Below are 19,119 nucleotides of genomic sequence, written 5' to 3'. Positions count from 1 at the left end.
AGGACAAGAAATAGAACTTTGTAATAAAGCAATTTAGAACTTTTTTTTTTCTATCTGAACCCCTTACTGATAGAAGTAGCCTGTGTTTCTAGTTCTTAGAATATTTGTGTCAGTATCCAGAAATTTTAAAATCTACTTTTTTGAGATATAATTCATGGAAAATAAAATGCACCATTCTGAACTCTGCATGGAATTCTGAGGGTTTTTTTTTAAGTTTCATTTTGAGATCATTGTACATGCAGATTCACATATGGTTATAAGAAACAAAACATAGTGATCCCATATACCTTCACCCAGTTGCTCCCAATGGTATCGTATTACCTAACTATAGCACAATGTGTGGTCTGTAGAGAGTGCAGAATGGAGCAGGTACCTCTTGGCATGTTAGGGATCCCCAAGACCACCCTCAGGCTTAATGATTGACTAGAAGGACTCAGGATTCAAAGAAGTTGTTATACTCATTGTTATAGTTTATTACAGTGAAAGGATACAGATTAAAATTAGCAAAGGAAAAAGGTACATGGGGTGAAATCCAGAAGAACCAGGTGCAAGATCCCAGGTGTCCCCTCCCAGTGGAAAACCCATGTGAGGACATGTGAAGTGCTGCCAACCAGACAAGTTCACCCAAGACTTGGTATCCAAGGTTTTTATTGAAGATTTGTCACATAGGCGTGCAGTGCTCATGCAGCTGACCTCAGCTACTCAGTCTCCAGTCCATCACCACCACAGATGTCAAACCACAGCATGGCCCAAGCCCTCAAGCGTACAAGCACAAATCTTATCAGGCAGGATATTTCAAGAACTCAGAGGTCAAATTCCCAGGAGTCTAACCAAGGGCAAGTCCTGAAGACAGGCCATTCTTAGGAATGTGCAGGATTGGAGAAGCCCAGGTGGGCTGTCTTTGGTGCTTGACTAACCCAAGGTCTCTTCAGAATGAACTTATGATAATATAACGGGCTACTGAAAGAAAGAACTGAGATCTGAAGAGAGGGCAATTCCTAATTGTGATAACGACTAACACAGTGTATCATAGCAGGGATGGGATGCTTACTGGCTACACCAGATACCTTCAAGTGGTCTCTGAAAGTAGAGATGGATGATAGAAATGGAGCATTGTGCACAAGCCTCATTGTTCCAACCCATACCACTTTCTCCATAGTTTTTTATATTATTTTACTAATAAGCTTTAAATTTTTCGTTCCTCCTTGTGGACACACATTCATCACCTTGAAGACCATGTGCTATTTATTTCAGGATTCCTAATATTTGGCATGCCATCTGGCACATAGTAAGTACCCAATGAATGTTTGTCATAAGAGAGAAAAAAGGAAAGCATATAGTATAAATGGACGAATGGATGGACGGATGGAAGGGAGGCAGGACGCATGAAAGGAAGGAAAAGAAGTAAGCAGGATCAATGGTTGGAACTGAGGACAGATAGGAAAGACAGGAGGAAATGAGGATAGGAAGGAGAGAATATTAAAAGGTAACAGGAAGACAGAAAGAGAAGGAAGGGATAGGGGAAGCAAGGAAAGGATAAAGAAACAGATGAAGGAAGAGAAGTAGGTTATATACAAGGAAAGAGAAAGAAAAATTGAAGGAAGGGTAAAAGGAAGGAAGCAGGGGTGGAAGGAAATTTAAAAGAAAGAAAGAAAAGAAGAATGAAGGAATTAAGGTAATCATGAGCCCACCATACCCTTCTGGAAGATGGCCATCCCTGTTACTACACAATCCAACAACCATTTAAAACAGCACCTCCAAAACCCCACACCAACTGTTTCACCCCAATAACATGAAAGAACAGTCTTATTTCCTAAGTATCAATAAGATTCTATTTCTAAACAAATATAGACGTGTTTCATTCAGGTTGACATACAATTGTACCATATGCTTGGTATTATAAAGGTACCTAGAAATAATTTACTGCAAACCTGACATCCATTTTAATGACATTATAAGGAAGAATAAGCATGTGCATACAATAAAGTAAACTAATTATTGGCAATATAAAATCCATCCCACCTTGAAACTGCTAAATGGAAATATATATTTGCAATTAATAGCTGTGCTTGACTATAAATCAAAGATAATCATAGTTGCAAGTGGCTGTTACTATAGCAGTAAAATCTAGGGTTTATACAAACAACTTCATGTACATTCATGTTTGGTCTGAGTCCCCTTTCCTCTTCAACCTTCTCTACACTGACTCTGAAGGGAACTTCCTGCCCATGGAATGAGGCAGGTGAGGGAACAAGGACTGTCATCTCTCTCAGCTCACTTTTACCCCTCAGAAAATTGAGATGGAGAGATCTGCTTTAGGTCACAAAATGAGTTCAGCTCAGTTCATTTCCCAGCTTTGTAACTAATATGTGAATCTCATGCCCTTACTAACTGCTAAAACAGCCTCCCTCTTCCAAATCTGTTAAATTTCTAAATTTGATAACTAATTTGAATGTTTCTTTTTAACCAACACCGCATATCCAAGCCATACTGCACATTCATGCACATTTTAGTAAGGTTTTACAGAACTTTGGATCTGGAAATTCTCTGAGATGCTTTTACCCAATGTGAACATATTTAATCTTTTCAAAGACAAATTTTCATTTCTCTTTCTCTAAGTTGTCCTAAATGAATATTCTGTCTCTTTTTGAGCAAAATATAATTATGAAACTTATGACACTAATATTTTATTTCAAGCCTTCTACATTAAGTTCTTTTGCTGAATACTGTTAATGCATTATATACAGGGAGTTAATCTAAACAGCAAAACTGGCGTTCCATTGAATTAGTCATGAACATTGTTAGCCCTGGATAAAATTAAGCATTGGAAATAATTCTCATCTACTACTTACATTCTTCCTAGTGTATTTTTAAAGATTTACTTTCTTACCATTTTTTAATCTGAATTATTATTTCATAGCATAATACAACATAGTAGCAAATAATACTGCATCATTTTCTCTGGCAGATCATTTTTCACTGTCATTTCTCATTATGCTATCAACTATAATCTAAAGAATACATTCAGGTCAAGAAATCCCTGCTTCAATTCTTCTTACTTTTGTTTCCTGATATTTTGTCATGTACCATTGTGGAGCAAAACAGAGTTTCTTATACCTTATTCTGGCAGGCACTACATTACAAAACACGCTAAAAATAAAACTAGGGGAAAAAAGACATCAAAATGGGAATTTTTCGCTCTAAATGATTGCTTAAATAGTCCATGAAAGAAACCACATTGGGTATTATTTTGTTCATGTGTAGTATTTTCTGTGTTGAATATGTTTTCATAATAACACTTCAGGATAGTCCTAGAATCGTTCACCTTTACAAAGACTTTCTAACATTAGTGTCGATATTAAGCGATGTGACATTGGCATTCTCCTGGGGGATTTCAGGATATCTCATCAACTTTGGCATTGCAACAAAACTAGCATAGCAAGTGATGGAGGGGGCAGTTCTCTGCATTGTGTGATTGAGAGTGTATCTGTTAGAACTGCAGTTGGCTGCAAGCAACAGAAAACTCTAAACTAATGTGCTTGACTCAGAAGTCTGTCAGTGTTAGGCCATAAAAAGCCCTTTTTAGGAAGTCCTGGGCAGGACAGCTCAAGTCTATGCCATTAAAGGTACAGTGTTATCACATCTTATACTTTTCTATTTTTCTCATGTTTGTTTCTTTATAGTTGCAAAATAGCCTCTAATTAGTATTCCAGGCACGATGAGGTAGGGAAAAAAGAAGAGGCAAAAAGGGCATAAAAGGGCACACCCACCTGAATTTGCCCTCTCTTTAAAAAAACGAAAGTCTTAGAGATTCCACCTAGCAAACTATCCATTATCAGAACTATGCATCATGGCCACCCTCAACTGGAAGGTGACTAGAAAGATTGTTAAACAAGTTGTGCTTGATGTCTGAAATTTTTACCACAGTTTCATTCCTCTCCATCAAATGCAAAGTCCCCAGGAAAAAATACACATGCTCAGGCTATGCAACACCTATACTCTTCTTTACCTAATTCCCAAAAGAAGATGTTCTGACAAACACATTTTTCTAAAATGCTTAGTGACCCAATACATTTCAGAAGCCCTTAGAATTTCAATATTTAAATCAAAAACTCAATTGCTAGTAGCAAAGTCTAAAAAATATACTGCGAAATCATTTGGAGAAAATCCTATTTTTCAAATGTCCCACGAATCTTGTTACCTTAAGGCTCATCAAATCACATTAATAAGACATAAACACACACACAAAACTACTCTTACCTAGATTATGATTTCCAAACAGTTTCACTTTCTTTCATTCTGTCTGTTATACCAGGGTAGCGTAATGATTTCTTACTATTCTCACCAAAACTCAATATCAAAAATTAATCAGCCACAAGGATCAACCACATGGTAACTCAACTGATATGACCAGTATTTTTGCTGCTTTGTCAACCTTGCTACGAACTGAACATGGTTGTATATAGCCCATTATTTGCTAACCAGGAAACAATAACTATAACTTGGGAAATGCAGAATACAATATATCTGCTGATGCAAATGTTTTGATTATCTGTAATTGTTCATAAACCTCTTTGGTTGTTAAGCTGTATCACTTTAAGAGCCATTACTTTTGCAGTGAATGAAAATTCAATTAAGGTCATAAAACATGTTTGTAAGTCCCTACAGAAAGTTTCTGCCAAGGAGAAAGGAGAGAATAAATGGGTTAATTTAAGTCATAATTTTTGCAAAACTGTATGTTCTAACAAATAGTTTTCACTACTTCTGCCTCTTTGTTTTTATAATTAATTTAGTAGAGTCATTAACTGTCAACTTCCTCTCAACTCTGTTACTTGAAAGAGTAGTTCATAAATGTGCAAAACTTATTCATGGAAGACATTCTTGCACTTAGGACATTTGACATGAACCAGTAGATTTCAAAATATAAATAAAATTTTAACTAATTTATCATTTATATTTTCTCAAGTGTTTGAGAAAGGCTACATTAAAAATAGAGTAATGGGGCTTTCCTGGTGGCACAGTGGTTGGGAGTCCGCCTGCCGATGCAGGGGACACGGGTTCGTGCCCCGGTCCAGGAGGATCCCACATACCACGGAGCGGCTGGGCCCGTGGGTCATGGCCACTGGGCCTGCGCATCCGGAGCCTGTGCTCCACAGCGGGAGTGAGAGGCCCGTGTACCGCAAAAAAAAAAGAAAAAAAAAAAATAGAGTAATGGTGTTAAAGTATGTGGTACATACAAGTACATATCTTAACATCAGCTTACAAATATACACTTAAATAAAAAGAAAAACAAATACACCCAATTATTTACTTAATGTAGTTCCTATGATTGAATAACAAAGTTAGCTTTTTGCTTTTAGTCATTAAAGGGGAAAAGGCAAATGGGACCTGTTATGCAATTTTTATTGATTGATAAATAATTCAATATTTCAAGGTAAACCAATATTAATTGGGTATAAATTCTAAAATTAATATATGTTGCAGAAAGTCACTGAGACAACATGACTGCCGTTGACCATTGAGCTGGATCGGGCAATCAGAGACTCCTTACTCCCTTCCCTGTCCCTGGAATGTTGGTTCTGCCTATTGTCGCCATACTAGGAGCTGCTTCAAGGATGCAGTTTCTTGAGAGTAACGTTGTTGAGATCAGCTGCACTGTGTATGTGTCTAGACCCCATTAAGGCCTCTATATAAACTCTTAAAATTCTGGAGGGCAGATGTAGAGACCTACTCATCTTGTGGCCACCCAAGAGGAGCCTCATATGTAAGTTCCTTTGCTTGTTAAAACCTCTTACCTACCCATCTGGAGCGGCCTGACTCTTTCTTTGGTCTTTCCTTGCCCTCCTGGTAGGGAGGTCAATTTCAAGTTTCACCTCAGGAACTCTCGAGGTTGCTAACCAACAATATATCATATGGTTATTTGTCTCGGAAACTCATACAAATGGATATAGAAACACAAAATGAGAGAGAAATTCTGGTCTGAGGATAGAGAAATAAGTCCTTAAAGGAATTACAGAATTTTTGATGAATAGAAGTGGGGGGGGGGAGGTTTTTACAATTGATTAAATAGCTAACTGACATTTCATATATCAGCAGATTCTTTAGCAATTATATTTACTTGTTTCAAATCACTGATCTTGTAATGTATGATCTCCTTTTAAGAAGAAGCAACAGAATGCAATTATTCTGACTGCAAATAATATAAACACCTCCAGTTGCAGTGAGAATAAAGTGGTCTTGGAAATGGTCTTCTTCATAGTTGGACAAAACCGAACAGATTTATTTGTCCAACCAAAACACTTGGGTGAGCAAAAGCTCCCATACTTTCTAATATCTGCTCTTCTGTTATGTCATTTTCTCTTTCTGAAATGTTATCTTCTCCCATCTTAGACAACATAAACAAAGTAAACAACCAAACAAAACTTCATTCTGCAGGGATTAGATCAAATGTTTGTTTTTCCCCTGAAGCTTTACTTGCTTATGTACAGTTGGTACATCTTCTTAAATTCCAATGTGTAGGGACTTTGAGTTATAGTTCTCTTTTCCCCCATATTTCCTCTAGAACTAGGTCAGAAACTTCTTAAGGATGTTGTCTAGTCCCTACATACCTTTTTCCCCCAGAGTATTTAACATAGTGTTTTTCCGTACTTGGTATCCAATAATATAATAATTAGGTTGACTGTCTGAAAATAATTGATGATGAATGTGTCTAAGACCCTGTCCATGAAGATTCATTCTAAGTTCTTCAGTCTTTTTGTTCTGAATGTTGGACATTTTGATTAATAAATATCTACTGACCTTGAATATCTTAATAAAGAGGCTTTTGGGAAACTTACAGGGAAATGGTGAGCTAACTGGGCTTGATAAAAGGGGCCAACAGACATTCATAAGCACACCAAAAATCAATGCTTTGAAATGGTAACTAAATTAGTGCAATTCTCATATTAACATTTGAATAAATTTTACAACTCCTCTTGGATTCATTGGTTTTTCATGGAACAACATAAGGAGACTATGTTGAGCATTAAAATTAAGGGACTTAATACCTAATTTTCCCAGCAAAAGTATCTTCATCAAAGAGGTAATGTATGGAGCTAAACTAAGCTGGAGTTTGGCTGGAGTTTAGCTGAAAGCTGAAGCACTCTGCATCAGTAGAATTTATTTGTATCAAAGTACACTCACGTGCACTTGAGTTTTAAGGTTGAGGCTCTAATCTACAGATACAAATCTGTACATGCTCATCTAGTATTAAGCAAACACTATGGGGATTTATATAAAATTAGTGACATTTTTAAAACAAACAATATTCTATTATTTTTATCATTAAAAATTTTCCACATATACATTTTTAATAAATCTATCTACTAAGTCGTACTTTGTCGCATAGGTGACCTTTTGTAAATCAATAAACTATTTAGATGAAGGTTTTGGTTATGAAATTTGAAATCTATTTGAGTGCATCTTTGGCATATACCAAAGTATTTTATAGCTCTATCATACACACTCTGTATATGACATGTGTAATCTCCAGTAAGCAAGGGTTTTTTTGGCTTTCTGTTATGGTTACCACTATATCCTCAAGACTTGAGGAAGTGTGCCTATCACATCAATCACATAATACATACTATATTAAACACATAATTGTTTTAAACTAATTACAATTAACAAGTACTTATAAAGTATATATGTATGTAATATTCCTATAGTTCTGCCAGGACCTATGAAGGCTTTGGATGATACTGAAGTCCTTATTCTACTTGCCTCCACTAATCTATTCTCCAATATTTTCCACCCTGTTCTTTGCCCCTTGGGGTAGAACTACATGGACTACGTTAACAGGACTCCTGTCAATAAGAGCATCAACCAGAGTGAGACCAAGGTATTTATTCCCTCGCAAGGTCTCTTGCAAGGCTGACTGTCTCTCTCAAACAACAATCACCGCTCCTCTCAAGACAGCTGACTACAAAATATTGTCTTTCCTTCTGAGCTCTGGTATCTACTCTTTCCCTTTTATGTCTTCTTGCCTAGGGATGGTATTAACTTGCTAACAGTATCCCCAGGTTGCTTATGCTTCATCCTCACACACACATCTTATGCTTCATCTTCACACACACATCTTTGTAAATTACACTTTTTGTAAACAAACTTACTCAACTTATCCTACTTTGTGTGTGCCATCTGTTTCTGGTTGAGACTGAGTGTATAGCTTAAAATCTACTTGAGAAAACAAGCTTATCAGCATACAGTAATCAACAGTATATAATGTAAAAACTATATGAATGTATCAGAATATTGATATAGACTAATAATATTACATTTCATTTGAGAAGGGGACATTTGATCAGGACTAACGTGACCAGGAAAGGCTTTTTTGAAAGAGGATGGATTTGAACTACGTTTGAAGAAAGGGTAAAATTTGGATAGGGAAACTATCCAAGCTCCAGGCAAAAAGACCAACAGGAGCAAAGGTATAGGAGGGATTTAAGTATACAATTATTTTACATGGAGCAATGAAAAAAAATCACTGGGCTAAAATCACTAGGTGTTGGCAGGGCTGGTTTCCTCCTCACAGCTCTGAAGGAGAGTCCTTTTCTCTGCCTTTTCCAGCTTCTAAAGGCCACCTGCATTTTTTGACTCATAGTTCCATTCCTTCATCTCCAAAGCCATCACAGTAAGGCAGATTCCTTCTCATGCTACCATTTTCTGGTTCTCTTTCTTCTGCCACCCTCTTCCAAATTTAAGGATCCCTGTGATGATACTGGGCTCTACTGGATAACCCAGAATGATCTCCCTATCTCAAGATCAGCTAAGTAGCAACCTTGATTCCATCTACAATTTTAATTCTTCTTGGCTATGTATATTAATTTTCTATGGCTGCCATAACAAATTACCATAAACTGGGTAGCTTAAACCACAGAAATATGTCTTCTTATAGTTTAGGAGGCCAAAGGCCTGAAATCAAGGTGTTTGCAGGGTTAAGTCCTTCTGAAGGCTCTGGGAGAGAAATCATTCCAGGTTTCCCTCTTAGCTTCTGGTGGTCGTTGGCAATCCTTGGTGTTCTTTGGCTTGAGATGTATCACCCCGATCTCTGTCTCCAGCTTGATATCACCTTCTTCTCTGCGTGACTTCTGTCTCTTATAAGGACACTTTCATTGGACTTAGGGCCCACCCTAAGCCAATATTATCTCATCTCAATCCTTAAGTACCTAAGCAAGGATTTTATTTCCATATAAGGTCACAGTTTGAGGTTCCTGGTAGACATGAATTTTTTTAGGGGATACTATGCAACCCACTCTATCACATAATATATTCAACCTAATATATTTCTGAGGATTAAAATGAGAATATCTTTGGGGGTCCATTACTCCATCTACCACACTCATCATCTCTCCTTTTGGAGACCATGGATGTGAGCTAAGAGGCAGATTCTGGTGCAACAGTGATGTATGGCATGACAGTCTAGATTACCTGGCCATGAAACATGTGTGCTCTGCCCTGCTTCTTTCTGATTCAAAGTGAACCACTTTCATCTTATGATGGATTGCTAATGGGTCCACCTGATTTTATGGCTTGATGGGTCTGATGGAACTCAGCTCAAGATGAGTTGCATGGTTGTCTGATGGCCCCTAATCAGGCACTCCGTCCCTACCAAGGCCCAGAATCACTCCAGAGACTAGTTTTCAATTGGTATTTACTTTTCTGCTTTGCCCAGAACCCCAGGAGCATGTGTTGTAATTCTTTTACCGGGGCTTGCCATAAACTCTACACAGCATCTTTTCTCATCACAGGTAACTCCTATATCGGAGAGTCTGCTGGGTCATATATCCACAGTGGCAGAAGTTCATATGTTGTACCATAGTCTCCAACGTATTTGTCACTTCTTATTCATTTGATCTGATTAATTGATGTCATTAATATGGTGGATCAAATATCATGTGGAATGTCCAATTGTTTCAGGGCCCTTTGGACTATATTATGACAGAGATTGAGGGAATTAACATAGCACTTGTGCAAGATAATAAATATATACTTTATCCATCCAGAGAAATGTGAACTATTTTTGGTTCCCCTTCCCCATGGACTTGAAAAAGCATGCATTTGCCAGATCATTGGCTGTATTCCTGAGATTATTTTAATCTACTCCAGCTAAGCTGTTACATATGGCACCTCAGGTATAAATAAGCTTTTAATTGGTCAAGTTTGAGGTAATCTATTGTATCACCCTGGATCAGTCGGGCTCCTGTAGGAGTAAGACAGGTACATTAAATGGGTATGTGATGGGGATATTAAGCTTGCATACTTTAGGTATTTAAAGATGACACTAATCTCTATCATCCTCTCTGGGATGGAAAATGTTTTTATTCATTATTTTGGCAGAGGAGGGAGTTGGCAGTTTTAGCAGCTTCCATTTTGAATTCCCCACTGATGATAGGTCTTACCTCATAGGCCAAGGAACCAATGTTATGGTTTTGCCAACTAACATGTGATGTGCTTTACAATTATACACCAAGAAACACAGAAATGATCACCAGTTCAGTCTATGGACCCAGATGAACCACTGTGAATGGAGTCTGGGTCAGGACACAATTTATTACCTGCTCCCACATAAACCTCTACATAATCAGCAGGCCATGGTGATGCTTCAGGTCCCTGGGTAAAAATGTCAACTTCTACATGTGTCCCTAAGTCCTCAAAATGTTTGGGCATGCCTCTTTTTTGCCTGAGTAAATTTATATGTCACTTTGAAAAAGGACTCAGAGAATTATTACTGTATACACTTGCCATGGTATTATTGTGTCCTATCTCATGAGGATGCAGATGTTTCGCCAGTCAATGATTTGGGGTCTGAGGTGCAGAAACTGGGCAAGAAATTGTAACTTCTTATTGGTAGGTGATAGAGTTTTTCTCAGTCTTGTGGACATTCATCCTTCTATATATTAAGCAATACTCTTGTTAGCTGCCTATCGGTTAATCATCTACAGAGCTCCCTGCATGTCAAGCTTCTCAACTGTGACACTAATCCCTGTTGGATGCTCTAAAAGACACATACAAGAATGTTCATAGGAGTCTTACTTATCATATCCTCAAAGTGAATACAATCTAATGTATATTAAAGGTAAAATGGATAAATAAATTGTGGCATACTAACGCAATGGGGTAACACATGGCATTAATATTAACTGAACTACAACATAGGAAATCATATGAATGAATCTCACAAACATAATGCAGATGGAAAGAGGATGCACCCAAAAGAAACACATGTTTTATAGTTTTACTTACATAAAATTTACATACATTTATATAAATTATAAATGCATATATGCATTTTCTAAGTCAGACAGACCTAATTCTAGTGTTTATGGATACATTTTTAATTAGTAAATCTATAAAGAAAAGTAAAGAAAGATTTGCCATAAAATTCAGAACAGTGGTTACCTTTTGCAGGTGGGAAGGGTAAGGATTGAGAAGTGACAGGAGGGGGCTCTGAATGCTGACAATGTTCTATTTTCTCGACCTGTGAAGGTGTTAACATGGATGTTTCTCTGTTATAAATAACCTCTTTTAATGCACTTTTTATGACTATTCCCCCCAAAAAGGTAAAAATGTATTTACAACCGAGTCAAAGGAATACCACCTTAGACCTCTTCAAATGAAAATGTTTGTGTTCAATTTCCAAATTCCATTTTCTATTATCAAAGCTGAACCATTCCAAAACCTGTTTGACATCAGCAATTGAGTATGCACAATGCTTTCTTTTAAACCCTAGATCATAATATCCACTTAGGGCAAGAGATAATATGCTTTCTGTGTATTTTAAAACCAACCTCCAGGCATAAGAATTGGATTTTTACTTGTTACAAGCTGTAATTTTTTAGCAGGTTCAATTTTGAAGGAGATGGAGCAGTGGTTTGATACATGATTTTCTCACAGAAAATGGATATTAAGAAATATCAAGTGGTTTTAAAAAGCAGAATATCATCCCTTCATTTTGTATGGTTTTATTTCATCTTGTAACTTGTTAAAAGGCAGTTTCCAGTGTGCAAAGAAAAAAGTAATTTCTTTTTTTCTTTGTTCCCCTATCTGCCCTTCAGTTTAGGGTGAAAAAAACATAGAGAGCTTAATTCTAGAGGTAAGAAAAGCAGTAGTCTGGGAGTCAAGGCAATCTGGGCTAAAAAATGCCAAAGAAATACATTCTGATGCCAGGCCATTCGATGATCTCCTCTTTTCAACTGTTACTGATGGTTCATATCCAGTTTTTTTTAATTAAGTAACAAATCCCTCTTTTATTTTAGAATGACCAATGATTGACAGAGAGAGAAGAACATCAGAAGAGAAGAATATGATGCAAAAATAAAGAAATCTTGTGATGACTTTGATTAACATCCAGACAACCCAGAGAGCTACATTTGCTCACTCCCTCCACTGGGAGCCAGGCTCCCAGTTTCTGACAACTAGCAAATCGTAGGGAAAGTGCCTGCCCTGACTACTGGTCAAAGCAGTGGTTCTCAAACCTTGCTGTGAAATGTAATCAACTACAATGTTTAGGCTGCCCCTCACAATAATTAAATCAGAATCTCTAGAAATGATACCCAAGCATCTATAGGTTTTAAAATACCATTGGTGATGCCAGATTTCAGATCTAGTGGTTGAAAGAAAGTAACTGTATTTGGATTTAAAAGACTAAATTTTATAACATTTTGGTGCCAGAGGAAATCATTTTTTAAATATTAATTTGTGTGTTTAATATTGTAGTTAATACAACACACACAAAAAAATAATCAAATATATATTTCACTTAGCCAGGTATCCTAGCCTCTCAAAGAGGAGAGTTTAAAGATCATTAGAATAATTTCCTTGCATAACAGGAGTGCTAATCGAAGACACCCTCAGATCTAATAATAATCACAAAGATTATAACTGTCCTCATGATTACAGCAACGTATCCATCATACAGGCAGTGTGTATGGTGATTTACATGCATTACCTCTGATTCAAAACACAATCTCACAAGGTGTATATTATTGTTACCATATTACAAAAAAACGTCTTGACAATTTTTGAACTTTAAAAAGAGCTAAGTATGAGTGAATACTGAAACAGCGCAAATTATTATCAAATAAACTTTGGGAGAGCATCTCGGAATTAAAATGGGCCATGTATTAACTAGAAATGTGGCAGAAAACCTGAGATAAGAGTGGAGTCGACAAGATAAGATTTTATTTTTCTCTCCTGAATTGAAGTTCTACTGAAGGCAGTCTGAAATTATGTGACAGCTTCTCTGTTTCAGGGACCGAGACTTCCACAGGAAGGTCCCCAACTCACGATGGTTCCACTTAGGAGTTTTCAACTTTATGTTGGTGTGCAAGCCATATGCATTCAGTAGAAACTATACTTTAAATTGTGAATTTTGATCTTTTCTCGAGCTGGCGATATGCAGCACATCACTCTCTCCTGATGCTGGGCAGCAGCAGTGAGCCGAAGCTCCCAGTCAGGAGGATAACTACCAATTCACTTACAGCTATTCTGTTTTTTACTTTCAGTACAGTATTCAATAAATTACATGAGATGCTCAACACTTTACTATAAAATAGGCTTTGTGTTAGATTATTTTGTCCAACTGTAGACTAATGTAAGTATCCTGAGTACATTTAATGTAGGCCAGGCTAAGCTATGATGCTCGTTAAGTTAGGGGTATTAAATGCATTTTTCACTTATATTTTCAACTTAGGATGGGTTTAGTGGGATGTGATTTCATAGTAAGTTGAGGAAGATCTGTGGTTTGTTTCTTCCTCTATTTTTAGTGAATTGCCTCAGGTTGGCTGACAGACCTCCAACCATTACGGCCAAACTTCAGGCAGCAGGAGGCAAAAAAAGTACTGAATAAGAGTAAGGCCTTTCTTTAATGGCACTTTTTGAAAATTTTACATAGCACTCCCACTCATATCTTTTTGGCCAACATCTATTCACATATTCTCACTGGCCACACTCAGAATTTTTCTATCTGTATAGCAACGTGCCCAAATAAACATCAGTAGTTAATATTAATATATAAATAACATCAGTGTTCTTATTAAGGTGGCATAGCCAAAGGGATACTGGGAAGCAATTAACACTCTTTGTCACAGACTAAGAAAAGAGAATTCTTACAGCAAGACATACAGAAGGTGACAAGACAGAAGTGTGCTGGCATCATCGAGCCATGTGAATTATTTTCAGAGACATTTTAAGTTGAAACATTTGTTATAGTGTGCTACTATGTTTATTTTTATGAGACTGGATAAGAAAAATAGCCTAGGAAAGTGGTTCCCAGTGAGGGAGATTTCCTCATTCCTCCTCCTTCTGCCCCCCTCCCCAGATCCCTAAAATAGTTGATAATGTCTAGAGTCATTTTTGGTTGTCACAACTACAGGGGTTGCTCCTGGTATCTAGTGAGTAGAGGCCTGAGAGGCCAACATGTATCTTTTAAAGCACAGGACTACCAGCCAAATAACGAGTTATCCAGCACAAAATATCAATATGTAGGTGAAGGCCTAGATATTTTTTTCTTTTTCTTTTTTTGTCAAGAAGAAGGCAATATCCAAAATGTCATCAATTACACCAAGAACAGCAGTAGCAGCAGCAACAAAACAATATTGTTGAGAGTTGTATTAAAGAAAATATACAATTTGAAATAAAGTAAGGTGTCACAAACTCGAAGCCTTACAGGGACCAAAGATGTAATATGAATAAGAGAAACAGGCTGAGTGTAAGATGATAAATGGCAATTGACACTTAGCTTTGGTGACCCATAAACTATAGGGGGTGACAGGGACTATACTTAACTCCTTCAACTGAAGATCACAAGCCCCATCTAAAGGGGGCAACCTTTGTTCACTCCTAGCCCACTGCTGCTGTATTAGTATGCTAGGGCTGCATAAGAAAGTACCACAAGCTGGGTGGCTTAAAACAATAGAAATTTGTTGTCTCACCATTCTGGAGGTTACAAGTCTGAATAAAGGTATTGGAAAGGCCATGTTTTCTCTGAAGGCTCTATGGGAAGAAGACCTTTGTTGTCCCCTCCTAGCCAGCAATCTTTGGCGTTCCTTGGTTGTAGATGCATCAGTCCAACTCTGCCACGGTGATGTTCTCCCTGTGTCTGTGTATGTTCATATGGTATTCTCCTCTTCGTGTTTTTGTGTCTGTGTCCAAATTTGTCCTTTTTAAAAAGGACACCAGTCATTGGATTAAGGCCCACCTTGATCCAGTATTACCTCGTCTTAATTTGCTTACATCTGCGAAGTCTGTTTCCAAGTAAGATACATTCATAAGTACCAGGAATTAGGATCCATCTTTTGGGGAGATGCAATTCAAACTGCAACAGTTACCATGCAAGAACTTGGGCTCTAGGTTTGTCGGAAATTATTTTTCAAGAGAAGTTAGAAACTTAGCTTTTACGTTAAATCCTCAAATTGTCATAATTTGGCTTTTGAAAAATATGTCTGTGGGCTGGATACAGTTTTTGGCTTTGTTAACTTGCCACCTCTGTGTTGGTGGGTAAAGAGAGTATGGAGTATAACTTGCTTTTCTCCAGGAGCTGGTACCACAGAAAACTAAGAAAGGTAATGGTGGGAATAACCACTGTGGAGATGGAAATATGGAATTCCCAGGATATCTCAGAGGAAGAATTTTATGACTGATTAAAAGAAAAAAAGAGTCAAAAATAGATGTCATGAACAACAAAAGAATATCAACATATAAGTTAAACATAAAGACGTTCTAGGCAAAAGTTCAGTAAGTTTTACAAACAGTGTATAAACTTGCATCCAAGGACTCCTTTACATGGATAATTGACTTTATACATCATTGAAAGTAATGAGCTCATTCATAGATTAGACTTTTGGGAATAACACCTGCTGGATATTTAGCAGACATCTTAGCTTTGTTGATATGTATGCTAAAGGTATATACAATTTCACTTTCAGTCTGACATATTTTTGGAAAACATACACCAAATCTTTTCTATTTCTGAAATATTTGAGATTTCAAAGCTTCTACATTCAGAATTGGCAGACAAAGTTAATACTTAACATTTTCAAAATCCATATGTCCACCCTTGAAGCCAAGTATGGAATTAACTCCCCCGAATCACCTGGATGAGGAATAGAAGAGGGTGATTTCTAAGGAAACTACTACCAGAAAGATGGCTGAATGGATGAATGAATGCTCAGCTGGCATAATAACACATCTCTCCCTCCCTTCCTCCCTTTTTCTCTTCCTTCCTGCCTGCCTGCCTGTCTTTCTGCCTTCCTTCCTTTCTCCTTCTTCCCTTCCTTTCCTCCTCTCTTATGTCTTTGCATTCTTATAACTATCAAGTGACTAGTATCTGGCTCTATACTAAATACTAGGAATACATCAATTTAAAAAACAGTAAAACAAACAAACAAAAAAAACAGTCCATTACTAGAAGGAGACGAGTCTACTAGCAGGAGACAGTCCATTACAAAACAGGATAATAAGTAACTACAGAGGCAGGTACCAGTTGCAAAGGAAGCAATGAAGAAGGATATTGGGCTGTTTGCATATGGTGTCTGGGTTGATTTCCCAGGGAGATATGATTTGCAATATGTCATGAAATATGGGTAGGAGTTAGCCAGGTGAAAAAGTGGAATAAGGACTTTACTAAAAGAATGAATAGAATGTTTAAGCTATGATGAGGAGAATGAAGCAGTCAGGTCACTTGCAAACAATTTGATATGGTTTCCTGTTTATACATGAGTGTCCAGTGAAGCTGGGAAGCAGTTACCAGAACATATGCAGGACATGATAAGAAGTTTGGGTTTGAACCTAATAACTGGTGCAGGATTTTAATAAGGCAAGGGATAAGAAAGGAGTGCTGTTACAAGACTATAGGAGAGGCAGCAAGAAGAAAGAAGGACTGAAAATTCAGCAAACCAGTGGAAGGATACTAACTGGGAGAGTTTTGAAGTCATATTGATAAAAAAAGATAAGGTGCTACACTGAGGTCACAACAGTAGGGATGAAAAAAGAGAGTGGATTTGATGCAGTAAGAGGAGATCACAGAGGCTGAAGAATATTAATGAGGCAGCAAATATGGCTAGAATTTAAATAAGAAAGGAGTATAAAATGTTAGTGGTTCAGAGAGTTAGAGTAATGACAAATATGTGCATCGAAGGAGAGATGTTTCCATTTAACGGAATGCTGGGGATAAATGAGAAAAGCTGCAGTGAACTGAGAGGCACGGATGGGAAGTGAGCGAGTGATTTTCAAAGCCACAGTAATAAACGTAAGAAGAGACATAACACAATAGCAGAACGGGGGCTTGAGGTGACCTAAGGACTTTTTTTTTTTTTTAAGAGAGAAGGAATTATAGCATGTAAATGTACCTAGGGAAAAGAGGCGATATACTGAGAGGTTAAAAAACAATAAGCCCGATGAATAGGAACAAGGAAGAAAGGAGTCTTGATTTTAAGCTCTTTCACGGTTTACACGCTCCGCCCCCTTCCCCCCATCCCCCACCCCCACCCCGCACTCCTCTCATTGCACTTGAAACCACTGCCTTGTAGCTAAAAAAGAAATTCTCTGGATATTTTCAGGGACGTGCTATTAAGAAAAGCAATTTCTTCCCAGTTTTATTCTTCATCCACTGCATGAACTTTTGCCTCAGAAGGGAAACACTTGTCACAGGACTCCCAACTTGCAATTAGTTTCCTTTCTTTTCCTTCTTCCCGTTTTAAGAAAAACTCTTCTGTACTCCAGAATGAGGAGAAATGGCTCACTGAAACTACGGCCCCCTGTTCCTAAGGTAACTGATAAGACATTAACATAATATGTGGAGGTGGCATTATAGGCATAAGGTTATATTTTGGTAGTGGAGTCATCCAGGTATGACTTAGTAGTAGAGCCGGTCACAAATATCCTTTCTCGTCTAACAGTCACCATGGCAAAGGCAAATGTAAGTAACACCGGGAGATGGAACTACATATTTTGTGTGATTCGATTTTTCTTTAATTTCTTTATGGGAAATGTAATTTGATAGCAACTGGTGCTATGAAGGTGCAGATGGTGAACGTCAGGCAGATCTTATTACCTGCAACGACGGAGTCCAGCTTGCCTTCGACAGCTGTAATTGGCCTCCTCCACTTCTTTGGAGTTGGGGTAAAAACATTACCTCTGAGTCTCTGGGGTTTTTAGCAAGAAGAATGGAATGGTCTATTTTTCATTTATTACTTGTGACAGGAAACTAAAAGAGGAAGAGCTGGCCTGAATTCAGGAGAGACAGTAATTCTGGATGAAAGCCTTAACTCGCAGGAGAACAAACAGCCATAAAGGTGTGCATAATTCAGAGATCATTTTGTAGTTATGTCAAACATTTGGCAGGAGTCAAATGACAGAATTCTTTTAATTGGTCAGTTAAATATCCACACCAGCTGCAATTATTTCAAATGGTTCCGTGAATATAGAGCAACTCCCTGAACACATGGCATCCCCAAAGCCTGCTTGCCCCCAAAGCCTTCTTTCCTGGCATGGGGACTTAATTAAAATTGAATGCACGGCCGGTTCATTGCCTATTAAGGCTTGTGGGCAGTCCTTGCTATCTGATCTGAAAGTTCCTTCTGACAGGTTTCCACTGATGATGCTAGATGCTCAAATAAGATGTGCACAAGTAAGAATGTCTCAGATTAATTTTTTTCCCTTCACTCACACATTGCTAAATGAAACCCTGAAACAGTCATTTTTATGCAAATATAAAAGGTTAAGTTTCATTTTCAAGTTCCTCCCCCCCCACCTGGATTCTACGGAAGAATACATGAAAAGTACTGTTTCATGAAGGAGATATTATTCTTTTTCAGTTTTTGTCTGGTTGGAGAGAATCCCTCACTGACAGCCCTTGACAAAATTCAGCACTTAAATCCCAAGAGTTAGTGCACATTTCTGTGGGGAAACATTTGTGTTCTTACATCAGAGAATTTACTACAGCTTTTTCTCTTTCAAAGTTAAAAGCTTTAATTGCCCAAAGTCTTTCCTGTAATTGTATGTATAAGCTTTAAAGTATAAAACCTCAGCCACCAAATGACAACTTTGATCATTTTAATTTTCTGGAATCAGTTTAATGTT

The sequence above is a fragment of the Lagenorhynchus albirostris genome, chromosome 6 (assembly GCF_949774975.1).
Source record: "Lagenorhynchus albirostris chromosome 6, mLagAlb1.1, whole genome shotgun sequence".
NCBI lineage: Eukaryota > Metazoa > Chordata > Mammalia > Artiodactyla > Delphinidae > Lagenorhynchus > Lagenorhynchus albirostris.
The sequence above is the reverse complement of the archived record's forward strand: the minus strand, read 5'-3'. Positions refer to the sequence as shown.